Source organism: Elephas maximus, chromosome 1 (genome assembly GCF_024166365.1).
Source record: "Elephas maximus indicus isolate mEleMax1 chromosome 1, mEleMax1 primary haplotype, whole genome shotgun sequence".
NCBI lineage: Eukaryota > Metazoa > Chordata > Mammalia > Proboscidea > Elephantidae > Elephas > Elephas maximus.
This window is the reverse complement of record NC_064819.1, coordinates 240,016,848-240,030,921: the sequence shown is the minus strand read 5'-3', so window position 1 is coordinate 240,030,921 and position 14,074 is coordinate 240,016,848. Positions and strand designations below refer to the sequence as shown.

Below are 14,074 nucleotides of genomic sequence, written 5' to 3'. Positions count from 1 at the left end.
TTCAGTGGCTGGTTTTTTAGAAGTAGATCATCAGGTCTTTCTTCCGAGGTGCCTTTGGGTGGACTTGAACCTCCAACCTTTTGCTTAGCAGCTGAACACTTTAACAGATTTCGCCTCCCAGGAACCCTTATTTGTGAAGATAAATAGGACATACCATATTTTTTAAATCACTTATAAGCAAAGACGGTGCCCTGGCCTTCTAACTCTATGAGTGGCCCTGTCTGTATAGGGGGGACAACGAACACTATCTACCCCATACTTTATGGATTTTATTTGCCCTTGTTTCCTTTACCCTGAAAACACCCCCTTCTCTTCCCTCCCTTTCCACACTCACCCTCCCAGGCCAGGTGCAGAGTATTCCAGCCCAGGCGGGAAATAATTCATTTGTCTCGTAGCTCAAAGCCGCACTAAATCGAAAACATGACTTGTTTTTAAATATCTGTCTCTTGTCTGTCAGGAATAGCTGTGCATCTGAAACAGGGGCTGTGTCGGGAGGAAAGAGACATTCCAGGCGGAAGCTGGGGTCTGATTGTGGAGTGACAACGCAGCCAAGGAGAGAAGCCTCCCCACACGGGTGAGTTAGAGGCTCAGCCGACAGGCACGCTGGCTCGATTGTTTCTATTCCAATTTCAGCAAGTTAACAGCCCCCAGGAGGAACCCGGTGAATACCGAGCTTTTTACCTTGCTCAAAATAGAGTCCCGATTTTCGTCTGTACGATTACATGTTACTATTTAAGGGCGTGGACAAATGGCCATGCGTTGTTTTTTTTTGTCCCACACAGACTTCATGTTTTGAAGGCGTCTGCCTGCTTGTCGGGTTTAGGGATTGTATTGCTTTAATCAACCACAGTGACTCAGGGCTTCAGAATGAAGTCAATCAGTCCCTCACACTTAGAAAAGGAAGAGCGGTCTCATCCCCTGTCCTTGAGGCACCTGCCCTCACCACATGCCTGTCCCCTGGGTTTTGCAGAATGGATGGTCCTTGCCTTCGTCTTTTGATAGAAAATTGTCAGTCATGGCATTTTATAGGATAGCCTCACTAAAAAAGATAGCCTCACTACTAGCCTTTAAAGCACCGTTTTTATTACATCGAATTCATCGCTGTCTTATGATATCTTGTTCGCTCCAGATTCCCGGTTGCCTAGGAAATGAAACAGGGCATTGTTGCAGAAAATGTGAGCTCCACAGATGGGGCTCTTCCAGGTGGCGGGGGGGGGGGCCCTCTTTCTCTGGCAGGAATTTCTGCAGCGAGGGGGAGGCTCGTTACGATTTTCCCATGCTGCTTCACAAAAGAGGGCCGGAAAAAACAAACGTGTGATGTGAACAGGCCATATTCCTTTGTCCCGGAGAGCCCAGCCCCTCCATCTCCCAGGCCACGCATGCATAATTCGGGGCTGCTGACTGTGTTTATCGCCTCCCAGCAGAGAATGGGTTGGCCCTGGGAGAGGAGGGGCTGAGGGAGATTCTGGGCCAGTCTAATTAGCAAGGCGCACTTGTCCTTAATATTTACAAGATGCGGAGTTAAAATGACCTGTCTGTCAGGAAGGAGAGAAAGTAAGAATTGATCTGTGAGAACAACAAGGAAGGTAAATGGAAGTGGAATGTCTCTAATTCAAGGAATTCAAGGGCACTGACCCTCTTGAACTTGTGGTTTGCATGCTCGCATGCGTGAGTCAGAACACAGTCCAGCACGATTTCTCTCTGGGCCATGTGCGGGGGCGCTGCCTTTCATTTCATCCAGAGCTTTGTGTAATATGTACGGCTTAGGTCAGCTGGTCCTGTCGGGCCCTTGTTCTTGTTGGCTGCCATTAAGCTGGCCCCTCACTCATTGCTATCCCACTCACCATGGAACAAAACACCGCGTGGTCCCGCGCCAGCCCTATGATTGGTTTTGGATGGGACCATTGTGATCCGTAGGATTTTCATTGGCTGAATTTTGGAAGTAGATCACCAGGCATCTCCTCCTAGTCTGTCTCAGTCTGGAAGCTCAGCTGAAACCCGTTCAGCATCACAGCAACAGGCAAGCCCCCACTGACAGAGGGTGGCGGCTGTGCCTGAGGTACACTGGCTGGAATCGAATCTGGGCCTCCTGCATAAAAGGGGAGAATCCTACCGCTGAGCCACCACTGCCCCCATTAAAGCAGCTCTACTCACCACTTCATGGATTTAAAAACAAAAGCTGTGGCTTCTTGAAGTCACAGAGACTCCGACTAAGGAGCAGAGCCAAGGCTTGAAACCAGGGTGCTGGCCTGGTTATTTTCACTCCTTCATGCTGCAGTCATCTCCGCATCCCGTCGTCCTCTGCTCAGCTTCCCCCGACATCAGCTGGAGGAGGCAGGCTTCTGCTGTGGCTCATTGCTGTCTGGTTTTCTCTCTTAGTTATCTCCTGTCTGTCCAATCTGAAGAATGTGTGTGTGAATGGAAGCAGGAGAAACGAAAGCAAGACAACACCTTTTTTGTTTCCATAGTAATTCAATAGTAATTACAATATTAAGCAAAGTAGGGTTGTTTTTGTTTTTACTTTTAATTTTAAGAATTCAGTGGGAGGCACCTTGCTCTTTAAAAGAGGATCCCCTGATTTCTGATTGGGTGTCTCCAGTTTCCAGCGGTTCTTAACACACTTGACATCCATTAGAATCATCAGTGTTGTTGTTGTCAGGTGCTGTTGAGTCGGCTCCGACTTACAGCAACCCTACCTACAACAGAACAAAACACTGCCCCATCCTGCACCATCTTCACAATCGTTACGCTTGCAGCCACTGTGTCAACCCATCTGTTTGAGGGTCTTCCTCGTTTTCAATGATCCTCTCCTTTACCAAGCATGATGCCCTTCTCCAGGGACAGATTCCTCCTGAAAACATGTCCAAAGTGAGACATAGTCTAGCCGTCTAGCCATTCTTGCCTCTAAAAACCGTTCTGGTTATAGTTCTTCCAAGACAGATTTGTTTGTTCTTTTGCGAGTCTGTGGTATATTCAATATTCTTTGCCAGCACCACAATTCAAAGGCATCAATTCTCCTTCGGTCTTCCTTATTCATCGTCCAAATTTCGCAGGCGTAGGAGGTGACTGAAAACACCACGGCTTGGGTCAGGCACACCTTACCCTTAAGGATGACATCTTTGCTTTTCAACATTTTGAAGAGGTCCTTTGCAGCAGATTTACCCAATGCAATGCATCTTTTGATTTCTTGACTGCTGCTTCCATGGGTGTTGATTGTGGATCCAAGTAAAATGAAATCCTTGACAAATTCAATCTTTTCTCCATTTATCATGGTGTTGCTCATTGGTCCATTCGTGAGGATTTTTGTTTTCTTTATGTTGAGGTGTAATCCATACTGAAGCCTGAGGTCTTTGTTCCTCATCAGTAAGTGCTTCAAGTCCTCTTCACTTTCAGCAAGCAAGGTTGTGTCATCTGCATAACGCAGGTTGTTAATGAGTCTTCTTCCAATCCTGATGCCCCGTTCTTCTTCATATAGTCCAGCTTCTCGGATTATTTGCTCAGTTTACAGATTGAATAGGTGTGGTGAAAAGCTACAACCCCGATGCACTCCTTTCCTGACTTTAAACCACTCAGCATCCCCTTGTTCTGTTTGAACAGCTGCCTTTTTTTTTTTTTTTTACTTTAACATTTTATTTCTTTGTATCACTTTATCTTCCTCTCCATATGGAAGGTGTATGATTACATTTCTTAGTCCCTCTTTATTATTTTAATGTTGTCTTCTTTTATATAATAACATCGCTGTCACCCTGTTTGGGGCTTTTTTTTCTTATAATCTTGCTTTGTTTTTTTGGATTTCCCTGTCTGGGTTGACTTCTGGTTGCTCTGCCCAGTGTTCTAGTCTTGGGTCGACACCTGATATTATTGATTTTCTAACCAAAGAACTCCCTTTAGTATTTCTTGTAGTTTTGGTTTGGTTTTACAAATTCCCTGAGCTTGTGTTTATCTGGAAATGTCTTAATTTCACCTTCATATTTAAGAGACAGTTTTGATGGATATATGATTCTTGGCAGGCAATTTTTTTCCTTCAGTTTTTTAAATATGTCATCCCATTGCCTTCTTGCCTGCCTGGTTTCTGCCAAGTAGTCCAAGCTTATTCTTATTGGCTCTCCTTTATAGGGGACTTTTCGTTTATCCCTCGCTGCTTTTATAATTCTCTCTTTATCTTTGATTTTAGCAAGTTTGATTATAATATGTCTTGGTGACTTTCCTTTAACATCTACCTTATGTGGAGATCAATGAGCATCTTGGATACATATCTTCTCATCTTTCACAATATCAGGGAAGCTTTCTGCCAACAAATCTTCAACAATTCTCTCTGTATTTTCTGTTATCCCTCTCTGTTCTGGTACTTCAATCACTCGTAGGTTATTTCCCTTGATAGAGTCCCATGTGATTCTTATGGTTTCTTCATTTTTTTTTTAATAATTTTTATTGTGCTTTAAGTCAAAGTTTACAAATCAAGTCAGTCTGTCACATATAAGCTTATATACACCATACTGCATACTCCCATTTACTCTCCCCCTAATGAGTCAACCCCCTCCCTCCTTCCAGTCTCTCCTTTCGTGACCGTTTTGCCAGTTTCTAACCCTCTCTACCCTCCCATCTCCCCTCCAGACAGCAGACACCAACACAGTCTCAAGTGTCCATCTGATACAAGTAGCTCACTCTTCATCAGCATCTCTCTCCAACCCATTGTCCAGTCCCTTCCATGTCTGATGAGTTGTCTTTGGGCATGGTTCCTGTCCTGGGCCAACAGAAGGTTTGGTGACGTTGACTGCCGGGATTCTTCTAGTCTCAGTCAGACCATTAAGCCTGGTCTTTTTATGAGAATTTGGGGTCTGCATCCCACTGATCTCCTGCTCCCTCAGGGGTTCTCTGTTGTGCTCCCTGTCAGGGCAGTCATCGGTTGTGGCCGGGCACCATCTAGTTCTTCTGGTCCCAGGATGATGTAAGTCTCTAGTTCATGTGGCCCTTTCTGTCTCGGGCTCATAGTTATCGTGTGACATTGGTGTTCTTCATTCTCCTTTGATCCAGGTGGGTTAAGACCAGTTGATGCATCTTAGATGGACACTTGTTAGCATTTAAGACCCCAGACGCCACACTTCAAAGTGGGATGCAGAATGTTTTCATAATAGAATTTATTTTGCCAATTGACTTAGAAGTCCCCTTAAGCCATAGTCCTCAAACCCCCACCCTTGCTCTGCTGACCTTCAAAGCATTCAGTTTATCCTGGAAAATTCTTTGCTTTTGGTCCAGTCCAGTTGAGCTGACCTTCCCTGTATTGAGTATTGTCCTTCCCTTCACCTAAAGTAGTTCTTATCTACTAACTAATCAGTAATAACCCTTTCCCACTCTCCCTCCCTCCCTCCCTCCCCCATCTCGTAACCACAAAAGTATGTGTTCTTCTCAGTTTATACTATTTCTCAAGATCTTATAATAGTGGTCTTATACAATATTTGTCCTTTTGCATCTGACTAATTTCACTCAGCATAATGCCTTCCAGGTTCCTCCATGTTATGAAATGTTTCACAGATTCCTCACTGTTCTTTATCAATGCATAGTATTCCATTGTGTGACTATACCATAATTTATTTAACTATTAATCCGTTGATGGACACCTTGGTTGCTTCCAGCTTTTTGCTATTGTAAACAGTGCTGCAATAAACATGGGTGTGCATATATCTGTTCATGTAAAGGCTCTTATTTCTCTAGGGTATATTCCGAGGAGTTGGATTTCTGGGTTGTATGGTAGTTCTATTTCTAACTTTTTAAGAAAACACCAGATAGATTTCCAAAGTGGATGTACCATTTTACATTCCCACCAGCAGTGTATAAGAGTTCCAATCTCTCTGCAGCCTCTCCAACATTTCTTATTTTGTGTTTTTTGGATTAATGCCAGCCTTGTTGGAGTGAGATGGAATCTCATCGTAGCTTTACATTTGCATTTCTCTAATGGCTAATGATCGAGAGCATTTTCTCATGTGTCTGTTAGCTGCCTGAATATCTTCTTTAGTGAAGTGCATGTTCATATCCTTTGCCCACTTTTCGATTGGGTTGTTTGTCTTTTTTGTGGTTGAGTTTTGACAGACTCATATAGATTTTAGAGATCAGGCGCTGGTCAGAGATGTCATAGCTGAAAATTTTTTCCCAATCTGTAGGTGGTCTTTTTACTCTTTTGATGAAGTCTTTAGATGAGCATAGGTGTTTGATTTTTAGGAGCTCCCAGTTATCTGGTTTCTCCTTGTCATTTTTAGTAATGTTTTGTATTCTGTTTATGCCTTGTATTAGGGCTCCTAACGTTGTCCCTATTTTTTCTTCCATGATCTTTATCGTTTTAGTCTTTATGTTTAGGTCTTTGATCCACTTGGAGTTAGTTTTTGTGCATGGTGTGAGGTATGGGTCCTGTTTCATTTTTTTGCAAATGGATATCCAGTTATGCCAGCACCATTTGTTAGAAAGACTATCTTTTCCCCAGTTAACTGACACTGGGCCTTTGTCAAATATCAGCTGCTCATATGTGGATGGATTTATATCTGGGTTCTCAATTCTGTTCCACTGGTCTATGTGCTTGTTGTTGTACCAGTACCAGGCTGTTTTGACTACTGTGGCTGTATAATATGTTCTAAAATCAGGTAGAGTGAGGCCTCCCACTTTCTTCTTCTTTTTCAGTAATGCTTTACTTATCCGGGGCTTCTTTCCCTTCCATATGAAGTTGGTGATTTGTTTCTCCATCACATTAAAAAATGTCATTGGAATTTGGATCGGAAGTGCATTGTATGTATAGATGGTTTTTGGTAGAATAGACGTTTTTACCATGTTAAGTCTTCCTATCCATGAGCAAGGTATGTTCTTCCACTTAAGTAGGTCCCTTTTAGTTTCTTGCACTAGTACTTTGTAGTTTTCTTTCTATAGGTCTTTTACATCTTTGGTAAGAATTATTCCTAAATATTTTATCCTCTTGGGGGCTACTGTGAATGGCATTGATTTGGTGATTTCCTCTTCGATGTTCTTTTTGTTGATGTAGAGGAATCCAAGTGATTTTTGCATGTTTATCTTGTAACCTGAGACTCCGCTGAACTCTTCTATTAGTTTCAGTAGTTTTCTGGAGGATTCCTTAGGGTTTTCTGTGTATAAGATCATGTCATCTGCAAATAGGGATAATTTTACTTCCTCCTTGCCAATCCGGATGCCCTTTATTTCTTTGTCTAGCCTAATTGCTCTGGCTAGGACCTCTAGCACAATGTTGAATAAAAGCAGTGATAAAGGCCATCCTTGTCTGGTTCCCGTTCTCAAGGGAAATGCTTTCAGGCTCTCTCCATTTAGAATGATGTTGGCTGTTGGCTTTGTATAGATGCCCTTTATTATGTTGAGGAATTTTCCTTCTATTCCTATTTTGCTGAGAGTTTTTATCATGAATGGGTGTTGGACTTTGTCAAATGCCTTTTCTGCATCAATTGATAAGATCATGTGGTTTTGGTCTTTTGTTTTATTTATATGGTGGATTACATTAATGGTTTTTCTAATATTAAACTAACCTTGCATAAAAATACCTGGTATAAATCCCACTTGGTCGTGGTGGATTATTTTTTTGATATGTTGTTGAATTCTATTGGCTAGAGTTTTGTTGAGGATTTTTGTATCTACGTTCATGAGGGATATAGGTCTGTAATTTTCTTTTTTTGTGTGGTGTCTTTACCTGGTTTTGGTATCAGGGATATGGTGGCTTCATAGAATGAGTTAGGTAGTATTCCATCATTTTCTATGCTTTGGAATACCTTTAGTAGTAGTGGTGTTAACTGTTCTCTGAAAGTTTGGTAGAACTCTGCAGTGAAGCCGTCTGGGCCAGGGCTTTTTTTTGTTGGGAGTTTTTTTCATTACCTTTTCAATCTCTTTTTTTTTTTATGGGTCTATTTAGTTGTTCTACTTCTGATTGTGTTAGTTTAGGTAGGTAGTATTTTTCTAGGAATTCATCCATTTCTTCTAGGTTTGCAAATTTGTTAGGGTACAATTTTTCGTAATAATCTGATATGATTCTTTTAATTTCAGTTGGGTCTGTTGTGATATGGCCCATCTCGTTTCTTATTCGGGTTATTTGTTTCCTTTCCTGTATTTCTTTAGTCAGTCTGGCCAATGGTTTATCAATTTTGTTAATTTTTTCAAAGAACCAGCTTTTGGCTTTGTTAGTTCTTTCAATTGATTTTCTGTTCTCTAATTCATTTAGTTCAGCTCTAATTTTTATTATTTGTTTTCTTCTGGTGCCTGATGGATTCTTTTGTTGCTCGCTTTCTATTTGTTCAAGTTGTAGGGTCAGTTCTCTGATTTTGGCTCTTTCTTCTTTGTGTATGTGTGCATTTATCGATATAAATTGGCCTCTGAGCACTGCTTTTGCTGTGTCCCAGAGGTTTTGATAGGAAGCGTTTTCATTCTCATTGCATTCTATGAATTTCTTTATTTCCTCCTTAAAGTCTTTTTTGAGCAGGGTATTGTTCAGTTTCCAAGTATTTGATTTCTTTTCCCTGATTTTTCTTTTATTGATTTCTACTTTTATGGCCTTGTGGTCTGAGAAGATGCTTTGTAATATTTCGATGTTTTGGATTCTGCAAAGGTTTGTTTTATGACCTAATATGTGATCTATTCCAGAGAATGTTCCATACGCACTAGAAAAAAAAGTGTACTTTGCAGCTTTTGGGTGGAGTGTTCTGTATGAGTCTGTGAGGTCAAGTTGGTTGATTGTAGCAATTAGGTCTTCCGTGTCTCTATTGAGCTTCTTACTGGAAGTCCTATCCTTCTCCGAAAGTGGTGTGTTGAAGTCTCCTACTATAATTGTGGAGGTGTCTGTCTCACTTTTCAGTTTTGTTAAAGTTTGTTTTATGTATCTTGCAGCCCTGTCATTGGGCGCATAAATATTTAATTTGGTTATATCTTCCTGGTCAATTGTCCCTTTAATCATTATGTAGTGTCCTTCTTTATCTTTTGTGGTGCATTTAACTTTAAAGTCTTTTTTGTCAGAGATTAATATTACTACTCCTGCTCTTTTTTGATTGTTGTTTGCTTGATATTTTTTTTTTTCCATCCTTTGAGTTTTAGTTTGTTTGTGTCTCTAAGTCTAAGGTGTGTCTCTTGTAGGCAGCATATAGACGGATCGTGTTTCTTTATCCAGTCTGAGACTCTCTGTCTCTTTATTGGTGCATTTAGTCCATTTACATTCAGTGTAATTATAGATAAGTATGTGTTCAGTGCTGTCATTTTGATGCCTTTGTGTGTGTTGCTGACAATTTCATTTTTCCACTTACTTTTTTGTGCTGAGACGTTTTTCTTTGTAAATTTTGTGTTCCTCATTTTCATAGTAGTTGAATTTATGTTTGCTGAGTTGTTATGTTTTTCTTGGTTTTTATTTTGAGTTACGTAGTTGTTATATCTCTTTGTGGTTGCCTTAATATTTTCCCCTATTTTTCTAAGTAAAAATCTACCTTGTATCGTCCTATATTGCCTTGTTTTCCTCTCCATATGGCAGTTCTATGCCTTCTGTATTTAGTCCCTCTTTTTGATTATTGTGATCTTTCACATAATGATTTCAGTGATTCCCTGTTTTGAGTATTTTTTTCTTTTTAAAATTAATCTTAATTTGTTTTTTGTGATTTCCTTATTTGAATTGATATCAGGATGTTCTGTTCTGTGACCTTGTGTTGTGTTGGTATCTGATGTTATTGATTTTCTGACCAATTTCCTTTAGTATTTCTTGTAGCTTTGGTTTCGTTTTTGCAAATTCTCTAAGCTTGTGTTTATCTGTAAATGTTTTAATTTTGCCTTCATATTTGAGAGAGAGTTTTGCTGGATATATGATCCTTGGCTGGCAGTTCTTCTCCTTCAGTGCTCTATATATGTCATCCCATTGCCTTCTTGACTGCATGGTTTCTGCTGATTAGTCTGAACTTATTCTTATTGATTCTCCTTTGTAGGAGACCTTTCTTTTATCCCTGGCTGCTTTTAAAATTTTCTCTTTATCTTTGGTTTTGGCAAGTTTGATGATAATATGTCTTGGTGATTTTCTTTTTGGATCAGTCTCATATGGGGTTCGATGAGCATCTTGGATAGATATCCTTTTGTCTTTCATGATGTCAGGGAACTTTCCTGCCAACAAATCTTCAACTATTCTCTCTGTATTTTCTGTTTCCCTCCCTGTTCTGGAACTCCAATCCCACACAAGTTATTCTTCTTGATAGAGTCCCACGTGATTCTTAGGGTTTCTTCATTTTTGAAAATTCTTTTATCTGAGTTTTCTTCAACTTTATTGGTGTCAATTGCCTTACCCTCCCCCTCCCCCACTCTGCATTCCAATTCCTCGATTCTGCTCCTCTGACTTCCTACTGAGTTGTCTAATTCTGCAATTTTACTGTTAATCTTTTGGATTTCTGAAGGCTGTCTCTCTGTGGATTCTTGCAGCTTATTAATTTTTCCACTACATTCTTGAATAACCTTTTTGATTTCTTCAACTGCTTTATCAGTGTGTTCCTTGGTTTTTTCTGTAGATTGCCTTATTTCATTTTCAAGGCCATCCCTGATGTCTTGAAGCATTCTGTAAATTAGTTTTTTATATTCTGCATCTGGCAATTCCAGGATTGTATCTTCCTTTGGGAAAGATTTTGATTCATTAATTTGGGGAGTTGTGGAGGCAATCATGGTCTGCTTCTTTATGTGGTTTGATATTTACTGCTGTCTCCGAGCCATCTATAAGATATTGTAATGATTTATTTTATATTTGCTCACTGAGTCTTATCTCATTTTGTTTTCTTTCAATATACGCAGATGGGCTACTGGATTGTACTGTCTTGATTGCTGCATCCTTTGAATCACTTATGTCCTCTTACCACCTGGTTTGGGTTGTTACCAGAAATATAAGCCTAAGAGTCCATTCACTATTCTTGAGTAGAATCTGATTTTGGGTCACCAAGTGTGTGGGTTAGACTGTCACCTTTTCACTTAGACAAGTAGTGGTGATAGTTGTGTGTACCAGATTCTAGTAGCAGCAGGGGGCCACATTCCGGGGGGGGGGCAGGATGCTGACAGGCTTCTCCCAAGTGCCAGTGATGTAGGTGTGTCTCTATTCCTAAAACACTTTGGTGGGTGGGCTCTGCAGCTGTACCTTAGGTACCCAATGCACGTACCTCTACATACTGGTAGATGTCACTATCTTCAGACCCCTATGGCAGGAGGTTGGGTGGTTTGGGTGGAGCTTCAGCCCTCAGTTCCCCGTTGTGGGTCAGTGAGGGCTCTGTTTAATAGGTAGATATCAGACCTGGGAAACTTGTCTTTCCGGTAAACAATTATAGTCAGATCACTATCAGAATTGCCTTTGCTTTGTAATAGCCACCTTGTTCCCTGCAGAGATGAAAGCCCAAGACTGTGGATCTCATATGCTTGTCTGGAGCTGGTTCTGTATTTTCAGTCCAATTTCGGGAATTCAGGGAAGGATTCTTGGTCCCTGGGTTTTTTGTAACTGCTTCTCTCAGGCCAAGAGAATGGGTTAGGAAAAGACAAAAAAAAAAAACAAAAAACCGCAGAGCACTTCACTCTCTGGCCCGGGAAATTCCAATGTTAATGAAGCTGCCTAGGAAGGGGAGGGGAGAAATCAGATAGATAGGAGAGAGTAGCACCCAGGAATATAGACAAAGTTACTTATCTTGCTTGGTTAGGACTTTTTTATCTGAGATTCCTGAGGGGTGGGTAGCCTGCGTGTTGGCCGGGTCGAGATTGCCCCCGAGGGTCAGGCCCGCGTCCTGTGCTTGTGCTGTCTCCGAAGCCGTGGTCAGCTCCTCTGCTCCCAATCTAAAGCCCAGTGCCAAGGTTCCCCGGCTGGGACGCTGCACTGTAGGCTCCAAAACTAGTCGCTGCCTCCCGGTGACTTCTCCTCCTGTCAGCCACATCACTGCCCTGCCTGCATGCACTGGCTGGGCTTCCCCCAAGGTCACTTCTGGGGGCTAGGGCTGCATCCCGTGTTTGCACCGTCTCAGGATGCTGTGCTTAGCTCCCCAGCGCCCAGTCCAAAGCCCAGTGCCAAGGTTTTCTGACTGGGACGCTGGCTCCAGGCGCCGAAAACAGCCGCTGCTTCCCCGGGGTTGCTCGTTCTCTTATTAGCCGCGTCAGTGTGCAAGCTTCTTGCACTGGCTGAGTCTCTACGGAGGTTACCCCAGGGGGCTAAGGGTTAGGGCTATGTCCCATGCCTGCCCCACCTCAGCAAACCGCTATCAGCTCCACCGCTCGGCACCAGGGAACCACGAGGGCTCAAGGCTGTGGAGCAGGGTGCGGGTTCCAGAAGCGGTCACTGGTTCAGGGAGCAGCTTTTCGCTCACCTGTCACTCAGGTCAACTCTTTAGATCTGTGTTTGATGGTCAGGGTTCATAGATTGTCATGTATGTGATCAATTTGCTTGTTTTTTCGAGCCTTTGTTGCAAGAGGGATCCGAGGTAGCTTCTACGTAGTCAGCCATCTTGGCCCTGCCGGTTTCTTCATTTTTTTTAATTCTTTTATCTGATTTTTCTTCAAATATATTAGTGCCAAGTGATTTATCTTCAAGTTCTGAAATTCTAGCTTCTACTTGCTCAATTCTGCTCCTCTGACTTTCTACTGAGTTATCTAATTCTGTAATTTTATTGTTAATCTTCTGAATTTCTGATTGCTGTCTATCTACAGATTTTTCCAGCTTATTAAACTTTTCATTATGTTCCTGAATAATCTGTCTAATTTCTTCAGTTGCTTTATCTGTGTGTTCCTTGGCTTGTTCTGCATTTTGTTTCATTTCCTTCCTGATGTCTTGAAGGTTTCTGTATATTAAACTTTTGTATTCTGCCTCTAGTAATTCCAGGAATGCATTTTCGTCTAGAAGGTCCCTGGATTCTTTGTTTTGAGAGCCTGTTGAGGTGATCCCAGCCTGTTTCTTTATGTGACTTGATATTGACTGTTTTCTCCAAACCATCTATAAGTTATTGCCTTAGTTTATTCTTGCTTACTGTGTTGTAGCTGCTTGCTTTGTTTTGTTTTGGTATACCCCTATGGGTTGCTTGAGTGAGCTAGCTTGAGTATTTTCACGTTTGGAGCTCTGGTGTCCTGTTCCCAGCTGGCTAGAGCTGTTATCAGGTATATTAATCTAGGAGTCCATTCAGTTTTCTTGTATGAATTCAGCTCAGGTTTCCAGGTAGCTGATCATCAAGTGTGCAGTACAGGCTCTGTCCTACAGTCTTAGAGGAGCAGGTGTGATTGTTGAATATACCGGTATCTGACTGCAGCGGGGGTCATGCTCTGAACAAGGCAGCGGGCTGAGAACTGACCCCCAAGTGTCTCTGAGGAAAACACGTGTCTGTTCCCTACAGCGTGCTGGTGGGTGGGCTCTGCAGAGGGACCATAGGTACCCAAAGTTTTTGTTGTAAGGACTGGGAGGTACCAGTTATCCCTGGACCCCTGTCGCGGGAGGCTGGGCGACCCAAGTGGAGCCACCAGTCCTTAGGTCCCTTGTGGGTAGGCAAGGACCTTGTTTAATAGGCAAAGCAATGTCAAATGTCAAACACCCACCTCTCCACTGCACAGTTGAAATGGTTGGAGTTCACCAACAAGGGTCTGTTCTCCCGAAATAGGCCCACACAGGTCCATGCAGCAGGGAAAGGTGCTCAAGGTCCACTGACAGTTTATGCCTAGACAGGAGCTGCTTCTGTCCTGAGCTCCCCCGGTTAATGGAGCTAGCAAATTATCTTTTCCCACCAGTTGCAAATTTTTTTCCTTCCCCAAGGCCAGGAGGATGGCTCTAGGTGCTCACCAGGGTCTATCTCAGGCCCAGGGATTCAGCCACTGAAGCCGGTTTGCGGGTGGCGGGGGGGCGCAGTAAAATATAGGCAAGTACTTAGCTTTTGCTGAGAGCGCAGTTCTCCTCAGGTTCTGGAGGTCTGAGCGAGCTGTGTGGCTGGCTGTTTCTCCCTGAGGAAACTGCGGCCAAATGCTAGGACCAACCCGCCACTGCCACCGCAGCTCCGGGAATGGTGCCTGAGGGCTCCCCATGATTCAGGTCCAGTAACTCCTCTCCACT

The 14,074-nt window shown here is 42.5% G+C and overlaps 1 protein-coding gene across 1 annotated transcript in view; it reads left to right on the top strand.

Annotated features, from left to right (window-relative positions):
• The first annotated feature begins 478 nt into the window (after window positions 1–478).
• UNC93A (unc-93 homolog A) overlaps window positions 479–14,074 on the top strand; it is a 145,514-nt gene continuing 131,918 nt past the window's right edge. The window contains exon 1 of the mRNA XM_049905450.1: window positions 479–574. The gene's annotated coding sequence lies outside the window, so the exon portion shown is untranslated. The remainder of the gene's footprint in view (window positions 575–14,074) is intronic.